This window comes from Haematobia irritans, chromosome 3 (assembly GCF_050003625.1).
Source record: "Haematobia irritans isolate KBUSLIRL chromosome 3, ASM5000362v1, whole genome shotgun sequence".
Taxonomy (NCBI): Eukaryota; Metazoa; Arthropoda; class Insecta; order Diptera; family Muscidae; genus Haematobia; species Haematobia irritans.
The window spans coordinates 117,823,458-117,849,395 of NC_134399.1; positions in this window are offsets into that span (position 1 = coordinate 117,823,458).

The window sequence follows — 25,938 nt, forward strand, 5'->3', positions numbered from 1 at the left end:
CCTACTTATTGTCTTCATCTCAGCGAAGATCCTTCATCACCGAATGCCGGTTCCTGATGATATTAAAGATATTGTCATATATCACACGAGTAGATTACAAAATATTTTTAATCAAAAAAACCAAATTAATATTTTCTTCGAGAGAGATAAACATTTGTGTTCTTATTTTGAAAGGTTTAGTGGGTCTTTACGGAGACCCTGGAAGCGACTGAGCTTACTTCAGCTGGCGAGAAAACCACGTTACAAGATTTTTAGCACTTTTTTCATCGTACATACCATATAAACACTCCTTGGTTCCGCGAATTCTAGAATTATGAACTTTCCTCATTATTCAAAAATCAGTAAAAATAGTAAAATGTCGGTTGGGAGTCACGAAACAATAAATTCGTTTTGCTGGACGAAGTCGCTACAATAATTTATCTCAGAGCCTGAAGAATATTTCAGGAATATCTACTTTTAAAAATCATTTGAAAATTTATATTAGAAAAGATGTGGAAGAACTTTTTTGAATTTGAATAATCAGATAACTTATAAATAATAGTTGAACTTTAGTTAGTTGTCCATTAATTCTCTATAAGGCGTTGGGGCGTTAAATTGTATTGAATTATCATAAATAAATAATATTAAAAAAAATTAAATGAAATTGCTCAGGAATGTGAATTACAAAATAAATCTCCGAGGCCACTTACAAAATTAATTGATCCAATTAGAAAAGTAAGTGGTTTAGTTAGGTACTGTAATTGGTATTGAGTCAATTAATAGTTTTATTGTATTAAAAATCTTCATTTGAATCCATTAATATTCTAATTGGTAGTGGACATTTCGAATAAATTGTGGATATTTGTGACATCAAATTAACAATACTTCCAACAATTTACGACCATGGCAACAAGGATATTGAGGCAGTCTGCCCTGCTGTGCTGTGCTTGTTTGTTTTCGTTTCTTTTCTAATCCCTTTAAAATTATATTCCTTCATATGAGTCGATATAAAATTCACCACTTTGTCCGTTTGTTTTCGTCCGAAGCATTGCCTTTTTAAAAAATATGGGCTAATGGATAAAGTTTCTCCTCAACTTTCTTTTTTCACATTCATGGTAATAGAGAGTATATCAAAATTCCTTCATCTGGCTATAAAGAAAAGCTTTTTCAGTGGGTCATTCCTGCTATGCAACAGTTCATTTAATCGCTTCTCTATGAAGTCGAAAAAGTTCAAGAAAACAAAACATATAGTCCTCGATATGAGTGTGTGTGTATGTTGTGATACTACACTGAAATAAACTTTTAGTTCTACCGAAAATTTTATCAAAATTCTATTTCTATAGAAATTTTTGTGAAAATTTTTATTTCTATAAAAAATTGTGTCAAAATTTTCTTTCTATTGACAATTTTGTAAAATTTTATTTCTATGGAAAAATTTGTCAAAGTTTTATTCTAATAGAAAATTTGCCAAATTTTTATTTCAATATAAAATTTTATCAAAATTTTATTTCTTTTTTTGTCATTTTTGTCAATTTTGTCAAAATATTATTTCTATATTATAGAAATATTATATTTGTCAAAATTTTATTTCTATAGAAAATTTTGTCAAAATGTTATATTGTAGAAAATATTGTCAAAATTTTATTTTGTCAAAAGTTTATTTCTATGGAATATTTCATCAAAATTTTATGGAAAATCTTGTCACAATTTTATTTCTATAGAAAAATTGTCAACATTAAAAATTAATTTCGATACAAAATTTCGTCAAAATTTTTATTTCTGTATAAAATTTTGTCAAAATTTTATTTCTATAGAAAATTTTGTCAAAATATTATTTCTGAAGAAAAATTTGTCAAAATTTCATTTCTATAGAAAATTTTGTCAAAATTTTATTTCTATAGAAAATTTGTCAAAATTTTATTTCTATGGTAAATTTTAACAAAATTTAATTTCGATTCAAAATTTCGTCAAAATTTTTATTTCTATAGTAAATGTTATCAAAATTTTATTTCTATAGAAAATTTTGTCAAAATATTATTTCTATAGAAAATATTGATAAAATTTTATTTCTATAGAAAATTTTGTCAAATTTTTATTTCTATAGAAAATTTTGTCAAAATATTGTTTCTATAGAAAATATTGTCAAAATTTTATTTCTATAGAAAATTTTGTAAAAATTTTATTTCAATAGAAAATTTTCCAAAATTTGATTTCTATAGTAAATTTTGTCAAAATTTTATTTCTATAGAAAATTTTGTCAAAATTTTATTTTTATAGAAAATTTTGTCAAAATTTTATTCCTATAGAAAAAATTATATTTCCATAGAAAATTTTGTAAAAATTTTATTTTTATAGAAAATTTTGTCAAAAGTTTTTTTTTTTTTCTATGGAATATTTTGTCAAAATATTATTTCTATAGAAAACTTTGTCAAAACTTTATTTCTAAAGAAAATTTTGTCAAACTTTTATTTCTATATGAAACTTTGCCAAAATTTGATTTCTATAGTAAATTTTGTCAAAATTGTATTTCTATAGAAAATTTTATAAATATTTTATTTTTATAGAAAATTTTGTCAAAATTTTATTCCTATAGAAAAAATTTTATTTCCATAGAAAATTTTGTAAAAATTTTATTTTCATAGAAAATTTTGTCAAAAGTTTTTTTTTCTATGGAATATTTTGTCAAAATATTATTTCTATAGAAAATTTTGTCACAACTTTATTTCTATAGAAAATTTTGTCAAACTTTTATTTCTATATGAAATTTTTCCAAAACTTGATTTCTAAAGGAAATTCTGTCAAAATTTTATTTCTATGGAAAATTTTCTCAAAATTTAATTCTATAGAAAATTTTGTCAAAATGTTATTTCTAAAGGAATGTTTGTCAAAATTTTATTTTTAAAAAAAATTTTCTCAAAATTTTATTTCTATAGAAAATTTTCTCAAAAGTTTAGTTCTATAGAAAATGTTGTCAAAATTTTATTTCTAAAGGAATGTTTGTCAAAATTTTGGTTTCATATAGAAAATTTTGTCAAAAGTTTATTTCTATGGAATATTTTGTCAAAATTTTATGGAAAATCTTGTTACAATTTTATTTCTATAGAAAATTTTGTCAAAATTTTATTTCTATAGAAAAATTGTCAACATTAAAAATTAATTTCGCTACAAAATTTCGTCAAAATTCTTATTTCTATATAAAATTGTATCAAAATTTTATTTCTATAGAAAATTTTGTCAAAATATTATTTCTGTAGAAAATATTGTCAAAATCTTATTTCTATAGAAAATTTTGTCAAAATTTTACTTCTATACAAAATTTTGTCAAAATATTATTTCTATAGAAAATATTGTCAAAATTTTATTTCTATAGAAAATTTTGTCAAAATTTTATTTCTATAGAAAATTTTGTCAAAATTTTATTTCTATAGAAAATTTTGCCAAAATTTTATTTCTAAAGAAAATTTTGTCAAAATTTTGTTTCATAGAAAATTTTGTCAAAATTTTATTTCTATACAAAATTTCGTCAAAATTTTTATTTCTATAGAAAATTTTATTAAAATTTTATTTCTATAGAAAATTTTGTCAAAACATTATTTCTATAGAAAATATTGGCAAAACTTTATTTCTATAGAAAATTTTGTCAAATTTTTATTTCTATAGAAAATTTTGTCAAAATATTATTTCTATAGAAAATATTGTCAAAAATTTATTTCTGTAGATAATTTTGTAAAAATTTTATTTCAATAGAAAATTTTCCAAAATTTTATTTCTATAGAAAATTTTGTCAAAATTTTATTTCTATGTAAAATTTTGTCAAAATTTTATTTCTATGGTAAATTTTGTCAAAATTTTATTTCTATAGAAAATTTTGTCAAAATTTTATTTTTATAGAAAATTTTGTCAAAATTTTATTCCTATAGAAAAAATTTTATTTCCATAGAAAATATTGTAAAAATTTTATTTTTATAGAAAATTTGTCAAAAATTTTTTTTTCTATTGAATATTTTGTCAAAATATTATTTCTATAGAAAATTTTGTCAAAACTTTATTTCTATAGAAAATTTTGTCAAACTTTTATTTCTATATGAAATTTTTTCAAAACTTAATTTCTAAAGGAAATTCTGTCTAAATTTTATTTCTATGGACAATTTTCTCAAAATTTAATTCTATAGAAAATTGTGTCAAAATTTTATTTCTAAAGGATTGTTTGTCAAAATTTTATTTTTATAAAAAATTTTCTCAAAATTTTATTTCTATAGAAAATTTTCTCAAAATTTTATATCTATAGAAAATCTTGTCAAAATTTTATTTCTAAAGGAATGTTTTTGAAAATTTTAGTTTTATAGAAAATTTTGTCAAAATTTTATTTCTGTGGAGAATTTTTTCAAAATTTTATTTCTATAGGAAATTTTGCAAATTTTATTTCTAACGGAAATTTAGTCAAAATTTTATTTCTAACGAAAATTTTCTCAATATTGAATTTCTAACGAAAATTTAGTCAAAATTTTATTTCTAAAGAAAATTTATCCAAAATTTAATTTCTATAGAATTTTTTTTTTCAAAATTTTAATTGTGTCAAAATCTTATTTTTATAGAAAATTCTGTCAAAATTATATTTCTTAAGGAAATTTTGTCAAAATTTTATTTTTATAGAAAATTCTTTCAAAATTTTATTTCTATAGAAAATTTTCTCAAAATATTATTTCTATAGAAAATTTTCTCAAAATTCTATTTCTAAGAAAATTTTTTCAAAATTTTATTTCTGTGGAAAATTTTCTCAAAATGTAATTTTTATATTATATCATGGAAATGCGTGTTCCTATAAGCAAAGGAAATTTTTAAAGTGTATATGACTACTAATGTGTATATGTATGTTTGAGTGTTATTTTCGTATTTAGTGGCATTGTATTCTGCTGGTGCTTTGTTCCTTTGTTTTGTTTGTGTCATAATGACCCAAATACAACCATATCCCATAAAAATATCCTTTTTGCTTTCATTGTATGCGAGTGTCCTTCTAATAAAGTCACTGCCATTTGTCCCTTGCCAACTTGATTTAAAATTGCCTTTTTTGTATTTCTTCACTGGGCTATTTCCCTGAGTGAATGGTATCTAATCAAATTCAACTCCAGTTCTGACTTTAGCTAGAAAAATTTTGCACATTTATGAGAGTGTGTGTGTGTGCATGGTTATCCTTGTGTATATTTGAAGTATGTGTCCTTGTTATATATTGTGGTCATTTTTTATGATAATTGTTTCTTGGTTGTAATGTCCTTTTGCCGTCTGACTTTTGAGAAACGGTCTTCATATATGGGAAATTGTATATGTTCATATGTAACCAATATGAAAAATCTCTCGGGCTAGAGGACGTCAACATTAGAATGTCCTGTTTTTGTCGAAATAATCGAATAAAAATTTTCTAGATACCCAAAGAAGTCAAATCGAGAGATCACTTTATATGAGGGCTACATAAACCCCTAGATTTCTCGCTCTTAATAAGTACAGTCTGCTAAATTGTCCAGTCGAAGTAGAAGATTTGTTTTATTGCAAAATCATATTTGTCGCAATGCAATTGCATTAATTATACAAATTCAAATATAAATAGGAAATTACAAAAACTTCTTTTTAATTTTTTAGGACCATTTATTAGACGAACAATATAACTACAATTACATAAAAATAACTGTTTATGTGTACCAACAACGTTGCTTGAAAACAGGTGGAGAGGGGTCAAACCCACCATAATTTGAAATTATAAACATGGAAACCCTCTCACTCTTTCGACAAACGAAAAGGTTTTGGAGAGTTTGCAAAAGCAATATGAATTAATCAGAGATATGTGGATCCAAATCTCTCTGAGACAATTAACACCGAAGCTCTCTCTCTCTCTTGACAAGATACTTTCGGAGAATTTGCAAATTGCATATCTCTCATAAAAATATGAAGTGGAGCAGAGTAATTTTGTAATGTGGAGAAGATTGAGGATAGGTGTGTATTTCGTTTGAGTAAGAAGGTTAACCTTCTTACTCAAGGTTAACCTTCAATTCCTAAAAGGCCTTAAAATAATGACCTAATTTTAGCCCTTATGAAGTCGGAGCCCTTGGTCGGCTACGACACCCTGTGTAAAAAATCAATGAATATGTAATGGGAAGTCAATGCCTTGTGTCTGCAAATAAATGCCTTTTAAAAGGCCTTACGAAGAGCGATTTCCGCCGCTGGGTTATTTTATAAACAATACTTTTAAACAAAAAGAAAAACAATACAATGCAATAACATTGTAACGGCATTTAATGATGTGAGACTTGAAAAAGGTAAAACGGAAAAAGCTAAGTACTTAGTTATAGTATTAACCGAATACACAGATGTAAATTAATTTAAATAAATACACAAATTACAATAAATAAAGGACTTACTCAAATATCTTCTCAAAGGTTCTGTGTTAACACGTGTACGTTACGTTCATTATAAAATATGCAATATCTAGTACAGTTTAATTGTCCGTCATTGTTTATACTGCACACTATTGTATCGATAAATAACATATTTAAACGCAACTAATGTTTCCTCCACAACACGAAATTTTTTATTTGTACAAAACTAATAATATGGAAGAATTTCACCGATCACCATTGCGCGAGCAAACCGACCGAGGCAATGTAAAAAAACCGAACTGACTGCAATATTATTTTTCGCTATTAATTACCTTGAAATAACCATCTAACTGAGTAAATAGAGGAAGTGGCCAAAATCGCTCTTTGTAAAGGGGTATTTGGGGAGAAGACATAATTTCCACAATAACGTTTGTGTCCATTTCCTCTCTTTACCCAGTACGAGTATGGTGGTTATTTTATTGTATTTGTATGTATGCAAATGTTTTAATTACACATGCATAGCAAAAACCAAACTCACACACAAATAAGTCATAGCTAAAAATTCTTCTCAATAGCTAAAAAATACAGCATCCAGTGTTGCCAACTCCCCAAGGCCAAAAAGCACCAAAAATATATTATAAATTCTAACTACCACCTTCCACCACAAAATCGAAAACTAAATGCTCTACTAAACAAAAAAAAAACAAACTTCCGAAGATGTATTATAGAACTTTTGTGAATTGAATTTTAAGAAGTTAAGGTGGGTATTAAGATCGAGTTTAGCTGCTAAAATATAAATTTTTCACAATAATAATAATTCATTTTAAGGAATACAAACTTTGTGAAAATTTACTTTTGGCTATTCCCCATCAAGTTATAATAAAATTTGCAGCAAATATGCCTTTTTTACTGATATAGTTTTCACTTTAGCGGCAAAACTCGAACTTAGTACTAACCATTATGAACCGCTATTCAAGTATACACTTTGATCAGTTTTAGTGCTTTCGTCTAATTCATTTTGGTCAGTGATGTTTTTCAACTTTCAAAATATTTATATATGGAAGGAGTCTATTGCTTATTTCAGTTGTGCGTGCTTTTGTGAATTTAATACAAACGTTTTTAATTACATCTTTACCAAATTCAAAAATTCGACACTCATCGCTCGACTTTCCTACAGAATACCCTAAATAACAATATTAATTAAAAAACAAGTATATACAGCAGTAAATTCGGCCGGGCCGAATTTTAAATACCCACCACCATGAATCAAGTATAATAGTTTACTATGAAAACTCTTCGTCGTAGTGGGTTACTTGATAATATATAGAATTGTAGGGGGTTTGATGACAAATCTTCTCCCAAACGAGCCAGCGCCCGAAGACAAACTTTAAAGATTCTACCTATGAAGACCAGATAAAATTCTTTATTTATGAGAACCAATTTTGTTAGAGTTTTAGAGAAAATATAAACATATCGTGTATATGTTGAAATTACGCCTGGATTTAAAATCTTAAATCTGTAGATTTTTCCGCATTTATTTAAATACAATGAGTAAAATCTGGAACTTTTACTTTCAGTTTGAAGCAATTTTCATGATCAGTGCGTCTGCTATACCCTGAAAGAAATGTATTCTTTTTTGAGAAACGTAATTTTAGACAAGCAAAGTTTTCTTTTGACACAAATTTTAGAGACAATCGTTGAATAAACGAAAACACTTAATAAGAAAAAGAAATTTCGTTTGTCTAAAATTTTATTATAGATTACTAATTTCCAGCAAATCGGATAAAACCTACGGATTCTAGAAGCCCAAGAAATAAAGCCGGGAGATCGGTGTATATGGGGGCTATACCAAAACATGGACCGATAGGCACCATTTGCTACTCACATATTTGTGATCTTAAAATATCTCCAGATTTTCAATTTCAAACAAATCGGCAAGAAAATATAGTCTCTAGACGCCCAAGAAGTAAAAATCGAGAGATCAGTCTATATGGGGGTTATACCAAAATATGGACCGATATACCTCAATTTCGGCACTCTTATTTGTAATCTAAAAATACCTCTAGATTTCGAATTTCAGGCAAATCATGTAATAAATACAGTTTATTATAGTTCAAGAATTTCAGGCAAAGCGGATGGTAAATATAGTTTCTAGAAGCCCAAGAAGCAAAATCGGGATATCAGTCTCTATGGGGGCTATATCAAAACATGGACCGATGAGCACCATTTTCGGCACACCTTTTTATGGTCCTCAAATACCTCTAGATTTCCAATTTCAGGCAAATCGGATGGTAAATATAGTTTCTAGAAGCCCTAAAAGCAAAATCGGGATATCGGTCTATATGGGGGCTATACCAAAACATGGACCGATGAGCACCATTTTCGGCACACCTTTTTATGGTTCTCAAATAAATTTATATTTCCAATTTCAGGCAAATTGGATAAAAACTACGGTTTTTATAGGCCCAAGAATCCAAATCGGGAGGTTGGTTTATATGGGGGGCTATATCAAAACATGGACCGATGCGGACCATTTTCGACACACCTCTTTATGGTCCCAAAATACTTTTAGATTTTCAATTTTATACAAATCGGATAGAAAATACTGTTTCTAGACGCGTAAGAAGCAAAATCGGGAGATCGGTCTATATGGGGACTATACCAAAACATGGACCGATATGGACCATTTTCGACACACCTCTTTATAGTCCCACAATACCTCTAGATTTTCAATTTCAGGCAAATCGGATGGTAAATATAGTTTCTAGACGCCCAAGAAGCAAAATCGGGAGATCGGTCTATATGGGGGCTATATCAAAACATGGACCGATACGAACGATTTTCGACACACCTCCTTATGGTCCTAAAATACCTCTAGATTTTCAATTTCAGACAAATCGGATAGAAAATACTGTTTCTAGACGCCTAAGAAGAAAAATCGGGAGATCGGTCTATATGGGGGCTATACTAAAACATGGACCGATACGGACCATGTTCGACACACCTCTTTATGGTCCCAAAATACCTCTAGATTTCCAATTTCAGGCAAATCTGATAAAAACTACGGTTTTTATAGGCCCAAGACCCCAAATCGGGAGGTCGGTTTATATGGGGACTATATCAAAACTTGGACCGATATAGCCCATCTTCGAACTTGACCTGCCTGCAAACAAAAAACTAATCTGTGCCAAATTTCGGGACGATAGCGCCATTATTGAAGGCTGTAGCGTGATTACAACAGACAGACAGACAGACAGACAGACGGACAGACGGACATGCTTATATCGTCTTAGAATTTCTCCCTGATCAAGAATATATATACTTTATATAGTCGGAAATCGATATTTCGATGCGTTACAAACGGAATGACAAACTTATTATACCCCCGTCACCCTTTTATGGTGGTGGGTATAATAATCAATACCAACTTAATAACAATCAAATTCTATATTTGGCAATAAATTTGAGTTTCTTCGGCTCTTGAAAGTCTAATCAAAATGTTTGTATCAATTAAACTTAATACTGTTCAAAATAAAAAAAAGCACCAAAAGCACTAAATGAAAATGCCAGAAAGCACCAAGTTGGTGCTTTTTTTGAAAAGGCACCAAAAAGGCAATTTGGTGCTTTTTAGAAATCGAAAAGCACTAAATTTGGTGCTAAAAGCACCAAATTGGCAACACTGACAACATCATACACTTACAGTTTTTCGTGTGCCTACATTGTTGTTGCATACAAGAATATTAGAAAAGAGGGAAATGGGATCCAAATCTCCTTCGGTTGCAACAATGAACACGGGAATTCTCTCTCTCTCTCTCTCTCTCTCTCTCTGACATGAGTTTGCAAATTATATATGAAAAGTATTGAGTACATTGAAGAAAATATTAACGTGATATTCAAGATTATGAAATCTTAATTTTAGGATGCGCAATTTACAAAATATTATGGACCAATTTCTTTAAAATAATGAAATGTTAATTTATATAAAGATTATAATATTTGCTTCAACATTTTTTTTAATTAAATATAGGACACAAATTTTGGAAATTTGCGTCGCTCCCTTAAAGTCGTATGTCTTTGAACTAAGGCCAAATTTTCTTAAAGTAACGAAACACATTTTTGATTGAAAGAAATCGTCCTTAAATTAACTGAAATATTGAATTTTTATATTCAGCCCATCTGTCCCCATCATAGACCAAGGAAGGTATAGACAACGAAAGTGAATTCACAGCGCTGTAGTTTGTCTGCACACCGTAGATGGCTCTTTTTCGTCTGCAATTGATTGATTTTTAAATTTGGCTTTAATTTGTTTTCTTTCGATTGTTATTTTGATGAAACACCAAATATTGGAAAAACATGGAAAAAATTATATACATCCACACCTTTTTTGTAATGCAAATTAACTGATTTGTACGATAATTCTCGTTTTCCAAAAAGAAATTGAGTCACTTGACTGCGCAATTGAGTGGAATGACTGCGCACTGCAAATAAACAACACCATGGTGAATTATCAAGGTATGTCTTTATTTTAATTGGTCTATGTCCCCATATGAGGACACATGTTTAAAGTCAAACAACTATGAGCTACATTGAAAAAAACTGTGGTCCCACCAGGAAAGAAAAGACAAAAATAAGTAAATAATTTTCCACAAATTCAAGAAAATTTTATTAGACATAATTAATTTTTTTCACTTCTTAAAGAAAATTTCGAAGTTTTAAGAAAAAAATTGGAGTTCAAAATTGCAAAAATGTCTTTAGTACCATACGAAGTTCATGATGGGCTCATTATTGGAAAAATGTACAAATTTTACGAAATTTTGAACTATTTTGGTGGAGACACGAATTTAGTTAAACTTTATACTTCGTTTGAAAATATTTATTTTTTTTTCACTGTTTTAGTTAATTTAACTAAATTACGCAAAAAATTATTAAGATCATGGAAACTTTCTTGAAACGTAATAATTCCACGAACTAAAATAGAATTAAATCGGCTTTAGTGAAATATAGAGTTCACTTTTTTTTGAGTGTACCCGTTATTTTTTGCTATTTTAAATACAGCCGAAGCTCGGTTTAACGAACGATATATTGTCAGGCCCTTTCGTTATTTGGAAAAATTCGTTAAATCGAACGGACATTTTAATGGTTAACTTTAGTCGAAAATCGTAGTTTTTTTCCATATGAGAAGAAACTCACGAGTATTTGGTAAAATTAAAGTATGTTCTTAAAAATAATATTACTTAAAATACCGTTTTAAGAGAATTAATGACATTGATATTTGTTTATTTTTTGACTACATTGAATAAAGGTAAGGCTGAAATGAGGATCCAAGATTCCCCGGGGCATGACGGCCACTATATACCTTTGTCAATATTGTTCCGACTAGGCTATAGGGGACTCAGCACCTACAGTATCGCAATGGACTGAATCGATCACTTAAACTATCCTATTCCAGACATTTGATATAATTTCTCATTTCTCTTGGTGTCTGTCGTACTACCACTTTATTTTTCTTGTTGTGTTTGAAATGTATGTGGACTAATATTGAATAATTGTGGATCGAAAGTTAAAAATGTTGGTAGAAATACAACAATTATTAAAGATTTTTTTCTACTTTTACTAAATATTTTTGATGAATAGGCGTCTAAATTTAAGTCGACATTAGTCGTCATATTCGGCGGTGTCGTCGACTGCCAAAAAAGGGTCGGCTTCATCCTCTGATTTGTATGTATGCAATTGTATCAATCACTCATACATAGCTAAAAAACAAACTAACTCACATAAAAATAAGAAATGACTAGAAATTCTTCTCAATTGTACACACAAAAAATTTTCACAAAAATTTTTCCAATTAAAATTTTAATTGAGTTTTAAAACATATTCAATTAAAAATTTAATTGATTCAACAATTTTTTTTACTGAAACAAAAATCAATCACAAAAATAATAGTATCTTCAATTAATTTTTTAATTGATACTATCATTTCTGTGAATGAAGACATTTCAATTAATTGGATCAAATTAATTTCGTGATTGAATCAGAAAAAATTTTTTTTTTGTGTACAGATCAATGTGTAAACCGAACAATGCACTTACAACAATATAATACTAATAGTATATGTGTACCACCTTCGTTGTTGGATACAATAACATTGGAAAAGAGGGAGAAGGCAAAGACAATAAACTTGAGGAAGATAGGAAATTGGCTTGCGTCATACCAAATGTTGCATTTACCATGTTAGTTCCATACATGTTTGTAATTTTTTTATTTGTTTTTCGTTTTTATTTTTTAAATGAAAAATGTAATTTTCTTAATGAAACAATGTTAAATTTTAGGCAACAACAAAAAATTATATTTTCCCCTTTATGGAAACTTATTTCGTGTACTTAATTTCTTTTTATTTGCATTTTAATGCTATGTCAATACTTGTCGTATACGCGTTTGGTTCGAGTATGAAACTAACACGGTAAATGGTTTGATCTCCTCAGTAGCCAATTTCCTATCTTCCTAGAGTTTATTGTCTTTGGGAGAAGGGACCCAAATCTCCTCCAGTTTAAATGGAAACTGCCTCTCACTCTCTTTCGAGAAACAAACAAGTTTGAGAGAGTTTGCAAATTCTATTTGCGAATGCAATACCAATGAAATCAAAGATAATAAAAGAGGAAGATGGGAGATTGGCTACTGAGCACATCAAACCATTTACCACATTAGTTTAATACTCGAACCAAACGCGTATACGACAAGTATTGACATAGCATTAAAATGCAAATAAAAAGAAATTAAGAGCACGAAATAAATTTCCATAAAGGGGAAAGTGTAATTTTTTTTTGTTGTTGCCTAAAATTTAACATTGTTTCATTAAGAAAATTACATTTTTCATTTAAAAAATAAAAACGAAAAACAACTAAAAGATTACAAACATGTATTAAACTAATCTGGTAAATGCAACATTTGGTATGACGCAAGCCAATCTCCCATCTTCCTCTTTTATTATCTTTGAATGAAATAACGTCGTTCTACTGTTTAGATATTTTTCATAAATATATAAATTGGAAAAGGGCTAGTGAAAGTGGATACAATAACAATTGAGAAAAATATCCCTTCTTCCACAAAGATTTTTCTAAATTCATCCCTCTACAAAACTAAAAGTGTAAGTGTGCCTTCATCGCTGTTGCGTATATCAAGATTTGCAACACCCCAACAGTTGAACTAATAAACACAGAAACTCACTTTACACTCTCTTTCTTTTGGCAAAAAAGTTTGGGAGATTATATATGTTAAGCTATGTGGGCATAAATATTATCTATGAAATAACTTTATTTATAATTGTAGAAAAATCTTATAAAGCCACATTATTAAAAATACACACACATGTAAACTAATTCAAATAGAACAAATAAGAGGAAATAAAATACATACCCAAATGTCTGGTGAAGGGTTTTGGTATAACGTAGCTTGTATGCAACGTCTATTACTATTTATTTTGTGGTTATAAAATATGCAATAGTTATGACAATTTAATATTCCGTTATTGTTCATATTACGCACCGCACTATTATTATCGTTAAATAACGTATTTAAACACAACTAATGTTTGCTCAATAACACAACAAATCATTTTTTGCACATAAACTAAAAATATGAAAACATTTTACCGATCACCACTGCACGCACGAACAACGCAATGTAAGAAACCGAACTGACAATGCAATAGAATTTTTCGCTATTGAATACCATGAAATAACCACCCTACTGAGTAGTGAGAGAACGTTGGTAAACTTGCATGGGGCGAAAGTATATTTTGGAAAGGGGATATTTTCCTCAATTATGAATGTATCCATATCCTCTGCTCTTTTCAAATTAATATATTTATGAAAATATCAAAAAAGTTAAAATAAGTTATTTAATTGATATTACTTTTGCAAATTGAATTTGCAAACTCTCCCAAACTTTTTATTAATCGAGAGAGAGAGAGTTACAAAGCGTTTCCATATTTATTATTTCAACTGACGGGGATTTGGATACCCTTTCCCTCTTTACTCGCGTTTTTTGGTACCCCTAGTAACAACGATGTTAATTTTATGTTGTTGTTGTTTTGTTTTTTCTAAAGAGAGGGAGAGAGAGTTTCCATGTTTATTATTGGAGATTTGGATCCCCTTTCACTCTTTTCCGCCGCTTTTGAACAAACAACGATGAACACACACATTAACTGTTAGTATTGTGTTGTTGTAATTGTATTGACTTATACATTGATCTGTACTATCATTTTTTATTTTTATGAGTTTGGTTTTTGCTATACATAGGCAATTGATACAATTGCATACATACAAATACCATGAAGTAACCACCATGCAGAGACGAAGGGGACACAAACTTTATTGGGGGAAATTATGCCTTTTCCCAAAAAAATATCCCTTCATATATTGCCATTTTGACCACTTCCTCTCTTTACTCAGTAAGGTGGTTATTTCAAGGTATCCAACACCAAAAAATTCTATTGCAACGTCAGTACGGATTTTTAAATTGAGCGGTTCGGTTTGCTTGCGCAGTAGTGATCGGAGAAATTCTTGCATATTTTGAGTAATTATAAAAATAATAATGTTTTGTTTTGTTGAGCAAACATTAGTTGCCTTTAAGAACGGTATTTATCGATAAGAATAGTGCGTAATGTGAACAATTTAACGATAAGAATAGTGTGCTGCGCAATATGAACAATAACGCAATATTAAACTGTAATAGCTATTGCATATTTTATAAACATAAACAAGAGCGGAATGTTAAAGGGTAATAGTCGTTGCATATTTTACCAACAAACGTTTTGCACATGTGATAGCAAAACCCTTGTGCAGGCATTTGGGTATGTACATATTTTATTTGTTGTATTTGAATTAGTGCACATATGTAGTGCTTTTATAACTCTGGTTTTATGAAATATTTCTAAAAATATAATAAATAACGTTATTTGAAAGATTTACATACATGATTTATAACCTCTCCCAAACTTTCTTGTCAAACGAGAGTAAGAGAGGAGTTAGTTAGTGTCTGTGTTTATTGGTTCAGCTGTGGGGATGTGGATCTTCTTTCCCTGTTGTTTTTGTTGTTGTAAATCTTCATGTACTCAACAAACATGTCGGCTCACATAAACTATTAGTTTAGGAGGGATGATGAAATTAAAACAATCGTTTCCTTCAATAATGATTTTATCCACTTACTCTAGCTTTTTTTTCTTCAATTTATTTATCTACGAAAATGTCTAAACAATTGAACGATGTTATTTAATTGATATTCCTTTTGCACATAGAATTTACAAACTCTCTCAAACTTGTTTGTGCGAAAGAGATTGAGAGAGAGAGAATTTTCATAATTATGATTTCAACTAAAGGAGATTTGGATACCTCTCTCTCCCTCTTTTCGAAAGTTATTGTATCCATCAACGTTGGCGGCACACATATACTGTTAGCTTCTTATTGTTGTATTGTGTTTTTTGGCTTGCAAATTGATTTGTACACGTTACCTACTTCTATGTGAGTTCTTTTGTTTTGCTATACATGGGTGATTAATACAATCGCATACATACCAAATAAGCCTTTTAAATCGTTTACCAATAAAACAAGTATAGTTCTTTGCGGACAATTTAGAATGCTGTACTTATTATTTTTGGTTTGTCAAATTTTTACTCATCACGTTGGATAAATATGAATCTAGATCACGGTTGCCACAATTGCTAGAATCTAGCAAAAATCTTGATGTTTTCTTATATTTTGAAGTAACTAATAGGTACTTCAAAAATTGTTCTATTGAAATAAATTAATAGAAATAAAATTTTGACAAAATTTTCTATAGAAACAAAATTTTGACAAAATTTTCTATACAAATAAAATTTTGCCAAAATTGTCTATACAAATAACATTTTGACGAAATTTTCTATAGAAAAAAGAATTCAAAAAAATCTATAGAAATAAAACTTTGACAAAATTTTCTATAGAAACAAAATCTTGACAAAATTTTCTATAGAAATAAAATTTTGACAAAATTTTCTATAGAAATAAAATTTTGACAAAATTTTCTATAGAAATGAAATTGTGAAAAAATTTCATATAAATAAAATATTAACAACATTTTCTCTACAAATAAAATTTTGACAAAATTTTCTCTAGAAATAAAATCTTGACAAAATTTTCTATAGAAATAATACTTTGAGAAAATTTTCTATAGAACTAAAATTTTCACTAAATAAATAGAAATAAAATTTTGACACAATTTTCTATATAAATAAAATTTTGACAAAATTTTCTATAGAAATAAAATTTTGACGAAATTTTCTATAGAGAAAATTTAAATTCTATAGAAATAATATTTTGACAAAATTTTCTATAGAAATAAAATTTTGACAAATTTGCTATAGAAATAAAATTTTGACAAATTTCTTTACAGAAATAAAATTTTGAAAAAATTTTATATTATTCTATAGAAATAATATTTTGACAAAATTTTCTGTAGAAATAAAATTTTAACAAAATTTTCTATAGAAATAAAATTCTAACAAAATTTTCTCTAGTAATAAAGTTTTTACAACATTTTCGATAGAATTAAAATGTTGAAAAAATTTTCTATAGAAATAAAATTTTGGCAAATTTCTTTACAGAAATAAAATTTTGACAAATTTCTCTATAGAAATAAAATCTTGAAAAAAATTCAATAAAAATAAAATTTTAACAAAATTTTCTATAAAAATAAAATTTCAACAAAATTTTCTCTAGAAATAAAATCTTGACAAAATTTTCTTTAGAAATAAAGTTTTGACAAAATTTTCTATAGAATTAAAATGAAATAAAATTTTGACGAAATTTTCTATAGAAATGAAATTTTGACAAAATTTTCTATAGAAATAAAATTTTGTCAAAAATTTTTATTGAAATAAAATTTTACACAAAATTTTCAAAAGAAATTAAATTTTGACAACATTCTCTAAAGAAAAACAATTTTTAACAAAATTTTCTAAAGAAATAAAATTTTTAACAAAATTTTCTATTGAAATAAAATTTTGACAAAATTTTCTATAGAAATAACATTTTGACAAAATTTTCTATAAAAATAAAATTTTGGCAAAATTTTCTATAGATATAAAATTTGGACAAAATTTTCTATAGACATAAAATTTTCTATAGAAATAGAATTTTGACAAGATTTTCTATACAAATAAAATTTTGACAAAATTTTGTGTAGAAATTAAATTTTGACAAAATTTTCTATAGAAATAAAATTTTGACAACATTCTCTAAAGAAAAAAAATTTTAACAAAATTTTCTAAAGAAATAAAATTTTTAACAAAATTTTCTATTGAAATAAAATTTTGACAAAATTTTCTATAGAAATAACATTTTGACAAAATTTTCTATAAAAATAAAATTTTGGCAAAATTTTCTATAGATATAAAATTTGGACAAAATTTTCTATAGACATAAAATTTTCTATAGAAATAGAATTTTGACAAGATTTTCTATACAAATAAAATTTTGACTGTTGTATAGAAATAAAATTTTGACAAAATTTTCTATAGAAATAAAATTTTGGCAAAATTTTCTATAGAAATAAAATTTTGAAAAAAAATTGACAGAAGTTTCTATAGAATTAAAATTTTGACAAAATGTTCTATAGAAATAAAATTTTGACAAAATTTTCTGCAGAAATAAAATTTTGACTAAAATTCCTATAAAAATTAAAATTTGACAACATTTGATATAGATATAAAATGTTCACAAATTTTTCTATAGCTATAAAATTTTGACAAAATTTTCTACAGAAATAAAATTTTACACAAAATTTTCTATTGATACAAAATTTTACACAAAATTTTCAAAAGAAATAAAATTTATACAAAATTTTCTAAACAAATGAAATGTTGACAAAATATTCTATAGCAATAAAATGTTGGCAAAATTTTCTACAGAAATAACATTTTGACAAAATTTTCTATAGAAATGAAATTTTGACAAAATTTTCTATAGAAATAAAATTTTGACAAAATTTTCTATAGAAATAAACATTTCAAAAAAAAGCAATAGAAACAAAATTTTTACAAAATTTTCTCTAGAAATAAAATCTTGACAAAATTTTCTATAGACAGAAAGTTTTGACAACATTTTCTATAGAAATAAAATTTTGTCAAAAATTTCTATAGAAATAAAATTTTATACAAAATTTTCAAAAGAAATAAAATTTTGATACAACTTTCTATAGAAATGAAATTTTGACAAAATTGTCTATAGAAATAAAATATTTAACAAAATTTTCTATAGAAATAACATTTTTAACAAAATTTTTTATAGAAATAACATTTCGAAAAAATTTCCTCTAAAAGTAAAATTTTTACAAAATTTTCTATAGACATAAAATTATGACCAAATTTTCTATAGAAACAAAATTTTGTATAGAAATAAAATTTTGACAACATTTTCTATAGATATAAAATTTTGACAAAATTTTCTATGGAAATAAAATTTTGAAAAAATTTTGACAAAAGTTTCTATAGAATTAAAATTTTGACAAAATTTTCTATAGAAATAAAATTTTGACAAAATTTTCTACAGAAATAAAATTTTGACAAAATTTCCTATAAAAATTAAAATTTTACGAAATTTTATATAGATTCCCACAAATTTTTCTATAGATATAAAATTTTGACAAAATAAGCATTGCTCGACTGTTCACCACTTAGGTGAATTCTAACAAATTAGCTTTCTAAAAGTAAATTTCGTGTTGTTGCATTACTATGTAACAAAACGAAATAAAAATAAGATTAAGGGACGTGTAAGTTTTATGAAAAGATGATGTACAGTGGGAGAAAAGATGATTCAATTTGTAAGAGGAAATTTCCCAAATGTTTTCTCCATAAGGAGTTAGCATAAAGGGCCAAAAATTGAGTTATCTCTCCCAGCCAGATCTATACTAAAGGCTGTGGAAAGGTTCATTCGCCCGAACCGAAACATGTACAGTCCAGGCGTGTATATATTTGTATCTGGCGTTTTCTTTTCAATGGCTCTATTAACCATGTTCCTTAATCTATATCTGTCCATAAAGCTCGAAAAATAATTGTATAATTAGATATTTTGATAAAATGTTTTATAGAAATAAAATTTGGACAAATTTCTATAGAAATAAAATTTTGACAAAATTTTCTATAGAAATAAAATTTTACACAAAATGTTCAAAAGAAATAAAATTTAAACAAAATTTTCTAAAGAAATGAAATTTATACAAAATTTTCTAAAGAAATTAAATGTTTACAAAATTTTCTATAGAATTAAAATTTTGACAAAATTTTCTATAGAAATAAAATGTTGACAAAATTTTCTACAGAAATAAAATTTTGACAAAATTTTCTATGGATATAAAATTTTGACAAAATTTCCTATAGATATAAAATTCTGACAAATTTTTCTATAGAAATAAAATTTGGACAAAACTTTCTATAGAAATAAAATTTTGACAACATTTTCTATAGAAATAAATAAAATTTTCTATAGAATTAAAATTTTGACAAAATTTTCTATAGAAATAAAATGTTGACAAAATTTTCTACAGAAATAAAATTTGACAAAATTTTCTATGGATATAAAATTTTACAACATTTTCTATAGAAATAAAAATTTGACAAAATTTTCTATAGAAATAACATTTTGAATCAATTTTCTTTAGAAATAAAGTTTTGACAAAATTATCAATAAAAAAAATCTTGACAAAATTTTTATTGATATAAAATGTTAACAAAATTTACTGTAAATATAAAATATTGACCAAGTTTTCTATAGATATAAAATTTTAACAAAATTTTCTACAGAAATTAAAAATTGACAAAATTTTCAACAGAAATAAAATTTTGACAAAATTTTCTACAGAAATAAAATTTTGACAAAACTTTCTATGGAAATACATTTTTGACAAAGTTATCTATTGGAATAATGGTTTGATAAAATTTCCTATAGAAATACAAGGTTGACAACTTTTTGTATGGAAATAAAATCTTGCAAAGTAAGTTTTTTGGTAGTTTTTGGTAAAATTTTGATTTTACCCTAAGCGAGAATATTTAAATTGTTTCCGGTATGTTCATCCTAATATACACTCACACATTCTGGCCGCCATACAATGTATCTTGCCCTTACCACGACTTTATATATAGTTATGTTAACATTTCTATACAGGCCTTCTGTTCCAGAGACTTTCAACAATTTATTTTAAATAATTTATTTTGTTATTGCCATTCTTGGTGGTCATCATATTTGCTGTTATTGTTATAACTTCAACTACAGCTCTGAAACCCATTTGTTTGCCGTTAGGGATCCTTTTTGTGCAGTCACTATTTAATGTTCTAATGGGTTTTGAATTAGTTTTGCGGATAGACTAGTTGCTCTATATTCATCTGTCTTTACCATGGGGAGGAGGATAGGGCTTTCACTATCGTTTTCATTTCTGTGGTGGACACATGAATTTCCCTTTCCCATTGGCATTTATTTTAACATTTTTGTGTTGTTTGCTCCAAAATGCTAACGATGCATGAAATTTCATGTTATTTTAGTTGTTGTAACATATTATTACAATTTCTAGAGTTATTGTGTTTGTGCTATTATTGCTGCTTCCTTTTATTTTAATAATAGTTGTTTGTGGGAGCCATTTTTTACAGAGTCCTTTTTCTAGTCCCTTTCATAGTTTGAATGATTGCTAACGAAGAGTATGACTTATAAGTAAACCTTAATGATACTATTTCTAATTGAAAACAAGTAAGTAAAGTCTAAAGTCGGGCGGGGCCGACTATATTATACCCTTCACCATTATGTTGACCAAAATTTGTGTTACCATATCTGATTTATATCTGAAACGATTTGGAGACAATTTTTTGTGCTTCTATCAAAATAAAAAAAAATCCGTAGGAAATTTTGTCAAAATTGTATTTCCGTAGGAAATGTTGTTAAAATTTTATTTCAATAGAAAATTTTCTCAAAATTGTATTTCTATTTTAGCAACATTTTACTTTAATAGAAAATATTGTGAAAATTTTGAGTTCTATGAAAAATTTTGTCAACATTTTAGCACTATAGAATAGTTTGTCAAAAATGTATATCTATAGAAATTTTTGTTAAAACTACTTCTAAAGGGTGATCGGTCAAAATTTGGTCAAGGGAAAACGCGTGTGAATCGGTGAAATCGTTTATTTAAAAAATCATTTAATTTGATTTTTTTAAATAAGTTCAATTAGTATAAAATTCAGGAAAAATATTCAGTTAGGCTTTCGCTTTTCCAAATCCGAATTGCCGGGTCTCACGCTTGACACCTGCCATCAGATTTTGTACAGCCACCTTGTCCACCTTCTTCGCCGCAGAAAGCCAGTTTGCATTGATCTGCTGCTCGTCCTTAGCTGTTTTTTTGGTTTTCTTTAGGTTCCGCTTGACAATAGCCCAGTATTTCTCAATTGGACGGAGCTCTGGCGTGTTGGGAGGGTTCTTGTCCTTGGGAACCACCAGCACGTTGTTGGCGGCGTACCACTCCATGACGGCCAAAACAGTACGGAACAACCGTGTTTCTTCAGGAAAGGCAGCAGACGTTTATTCAAACACTCTTTCACGTAAATTTCTTGGTTGACAGTCCCGGAAGCTATGAAAATGCTGCTTTTCAAGCCAAAGGTACAGATGGCTTGCCAAACCAGATATTTCTTTTCGAACTATGACAGTTTTATGTGCATGAAAATATCTGCTACCTTTCCCCTTCCTTTTGCCGTATAAAACTCCTGTCCCGGAAGCTGCTTGTAGTCGGCTTTGACGTAGGTTTCGTCGTCCATTACCACGCAGTCAAACTTCGTCAGCATCCGGGATCGCGCTTTGGCCGTCGTATTTTGTTTATCATCGCGATTTGGAGTCACTACCTTCTTGTAAGTCGATAGTCCGGCTCGTTTTTTGGCTCGATGCACGGTTGTAGACGATACACCCAGCTTATTTGCGGCATCTCGGAGAGGTTAGGGCTTCGCTTGAAACTACCGGCAACTCTCTTTGTCGTCTCAGCGGCTCCCGGTTTTCGATTTCCCCCCGATCCGGACTTCCTGGCTGTCGACAAACGTTCCCCAAACACTTTAATTACATTTGTAACGGTTGATTTGGCAACTTTTAGCGATTTTGCCAGCTTTGCGTGCGAGTAGCTCGGATTTTCGCGATGCGCGAGCAAAATTTTGATACGCTGCTCTTCTTGCTTGGACGGCATTTTGACAACTAAAGAGTGAATTCCAAAATCAAAATAGGAGCAACATTCTACACACACACACCTTCAAAATAAGGGGTGTTCAGGTTTTTTAAATGCAAAATTGAAAGAAATACGTCAAGTTTATATTGACCAAATTTTGACCGTATCACCCTTTATTGAAAAATTTTATCAAAATGTTATTTCTATAAAGGACTTTGTCAAAATTTTATTTCTGTAGAAAATTTTCTCAAAATTTAATTGTATAGAAAATTTTGTCAACATTTTATTTCTATTGAAAATTTTGTGAAAATTCTATTTCTACAAAAAATTTTATTTCCATAAAAAATTTACTTAAAATTTTGTTTCTACCAATTCTTTGTCAAATTTTTATTATGTATAAAAAAAAATTTGTCAAAATTTTTTTCCATAGAAAATGTTGTTAAAATTTTATTACAATAGAAAATTTTCTCAAAACTTTATTTCTATTTTGTAAACATTTTATTTCAATAGAAAATATTGTCAACATTTTATTTTGTTAACATTTCAGTTCTGTAGAATATTTTGTCAAAATTTTATATCTATAGAAATTTTTGTTAACATTTTACTTCTATAGAGAATTTGATCAAAATTTAATTTCTATAGAAATTTTGGTCAAAATTCTATTTCTATAGAAAATTTTCTCAAAATTATATTTCTATAGAAAATGTTGTCAAAATTGTATTTCTATAGAAGAATTTGTCACGATTTAATTTATGTGAAATTTTTAATATTGTCAAAATTTTATTTCTAAAGACAAATTTCTCAAAACTTAATTTCTATTTAAAATTTTGTCTAAATTTATTTCTATAGAAAATTATCTCAAAATTTTATTTCAATAGAGAATTTTGTCAAAATTTTTTTCTATGAAAAAGTTATCAACATTTTTCTTATATAGAAAAAGTTGTAAAATTTGTTTTCTAGAGAAGAAGTTGTCAAAATTGTATTTCTATAGAAATTTTTGTTAAAATTTTACTTTATCGAACATTTTGCACAAAATGTTATTTCTTAGAAAGTTTTATCAAAACTTTAAAAAATCTCAAAATTAAATTTTTATACAAAATTTTGTCAAAATTTTATATTGAAGTTTCGTCTCATGAGGGCCACTATGATCCATAGGCTAGGTTAGGCTAGGTTATGTGGCAGCCCGATGTATCAGGCTCACTTAGACTATTCAGTCCATTATGATACCACATTGGTGAACTTCTCTCTTATCACTGAGTGCTGCCCGATTCCATGTTAAGCTCAATGACAAGGGACCTCCTTTTTATAGCCGAGTCCGAACGGCGTTCCACATTGCAGTGAAACCACTTAGAGAAGTTTTGAACCCCTCAGAAATGTGACCAGCATTACTGAGGTGGGATAATCCACCGCTGAAAAACTTTTTGGTGTTCGGTCGAAGCAGGAATCGAACCCACGACCTTGTGTATGCAAGGCGGGCATGCTAACCATTGTTTTTTCTGGAAAAATGTAGATAAGTAAATGTCAGATCCAACTATTTTATTTTTTTTTTAGTGTAACACAAAAAATCGAGTTAAGAAATTTAAACCAGTTTGAGTTAACCACGTCTTTTTATTTTATTTCGTAAGGCATATAAAATTGAATATATTATTATGCTACAATTTGATAACTTCATATTTATGACATTTATTAATTGATACAGTCAATAAAATGCATGCCACGAATATGTGTGGGCTTCAACTTATTTAAATGAAAAATGTGTCTCGATGTAAAGAAAATATTCACATAAAAACACATTTCCAAATAGGGTCTTAATTTTTCTTAGGATTTTCCCAGGATTCCCTCTTATCACCTACTGACTCTACAAAACACGACACTGAATACGATTTGGTGACTTTCACGCTATGACAAATTATCCCCTATTTAATGGTAGGCAGTCTCTGACATCTTCCCTGGCCTTTGTCAATTACCGAAAAATACTATGGGGTATCCCCTCGATCAATGGGTGGTCGTGTTAGGCTCGTGTTAAACAGACGACAGTATAACAAAATCCATCCAAATTGCTAGTTAACGATGAGAAATTTCCATAAACACAGCATTGATGTCGTATTTATGAGCTCACGCTCAGTTTCATGTACACCGCATAAATGAGTGTTGGTGTGGTTGTACAAGCGTGGGGAATATTGTATATGGAGAAGAGACATATGGCTGAAACATTTAATTTCCAATCTTGTAGAGATTGATAAAATGAGAGATATTCGGTATAGGCAGAATATTAAATGGTTACTAATCACGGTTGCCACACTTGGTAGAATTCTACCAAAAATGGTAGATTTTTTACTGCTTGGTAGAGTGGTAGAACTCTTGATGTTTTGGTAGATTTTGCAAAATCGTCGTCTCCAACAAATTCGATTTGCTATTTATACAAAAATTGTATATAGAAATAAAATTTTTACAGAATTTTCTATAGAAATAAAATTTAGACAAAATCGAAAGGTTCAAGTGTTATTCACTTTGGGTTAAGTGAATCACCCGAATTTATTCTGATAATTGGTTGATAGTTTTGCTGCAGGTAGAGGATGCTGATGAGGAATGTGGTAATTCCGAAACGTGCGTCCATCCAACCATCTTGCAGTCTATAGGGCTTTGCCCAAATAAATTTGACAAGCATACTTTTCCTCTGTTGGTTAAGCTACATTTGTAGTTTAGTCAATGCATGGTTTTAAGCTGAGATCAAAAACAACATAGAAATAAAATTTTGACAAAATTTTCTGTAGAAATAACATTTTTACAAAACTTTCTATAGAAATAATATGTTGACAAAATTTTATATATAAATAAAATTGGTATAAAATTTTCTATAGAAATAAAATTTAGACAAAATTTTCTATAGAAATAAAATTTTGACTAAAATTTTCTATTGAAATAAAATTTTGACTAAAATTGTCTATTTAAATAAAATTTTGATAAAATTTCTGATAGAAATAAAATTGTGACAAAATTTTCTATCGAAATAAAATTTTGACAAAAATTTTCTATTTAAAGAAAATGTTGACAAAAATTTTCTATAGAAATAAAATTTTGACAAAATTTTCTATAGAAATAAAATTTTGACAAAATTTTCTATAGAAATAAAATTTTTTGCAATAAAATATTGACAACATTTTCTATAAAACGGGTTTTTTAATTTGGTGGATTTTTGGTATAATTTTCTTCAAATTTTGGTAGATTAAGTCTGGCACAAGTGGCAACCGTGGTACCAATATTCAGAAAATTATGTCACACATCTTTTTTAAGCCAAGCAAATAAATTAGGCCGGGACGTATCTTATTATACCGATTATCTTAAATGATTTTCTGCACATTTTACCCCT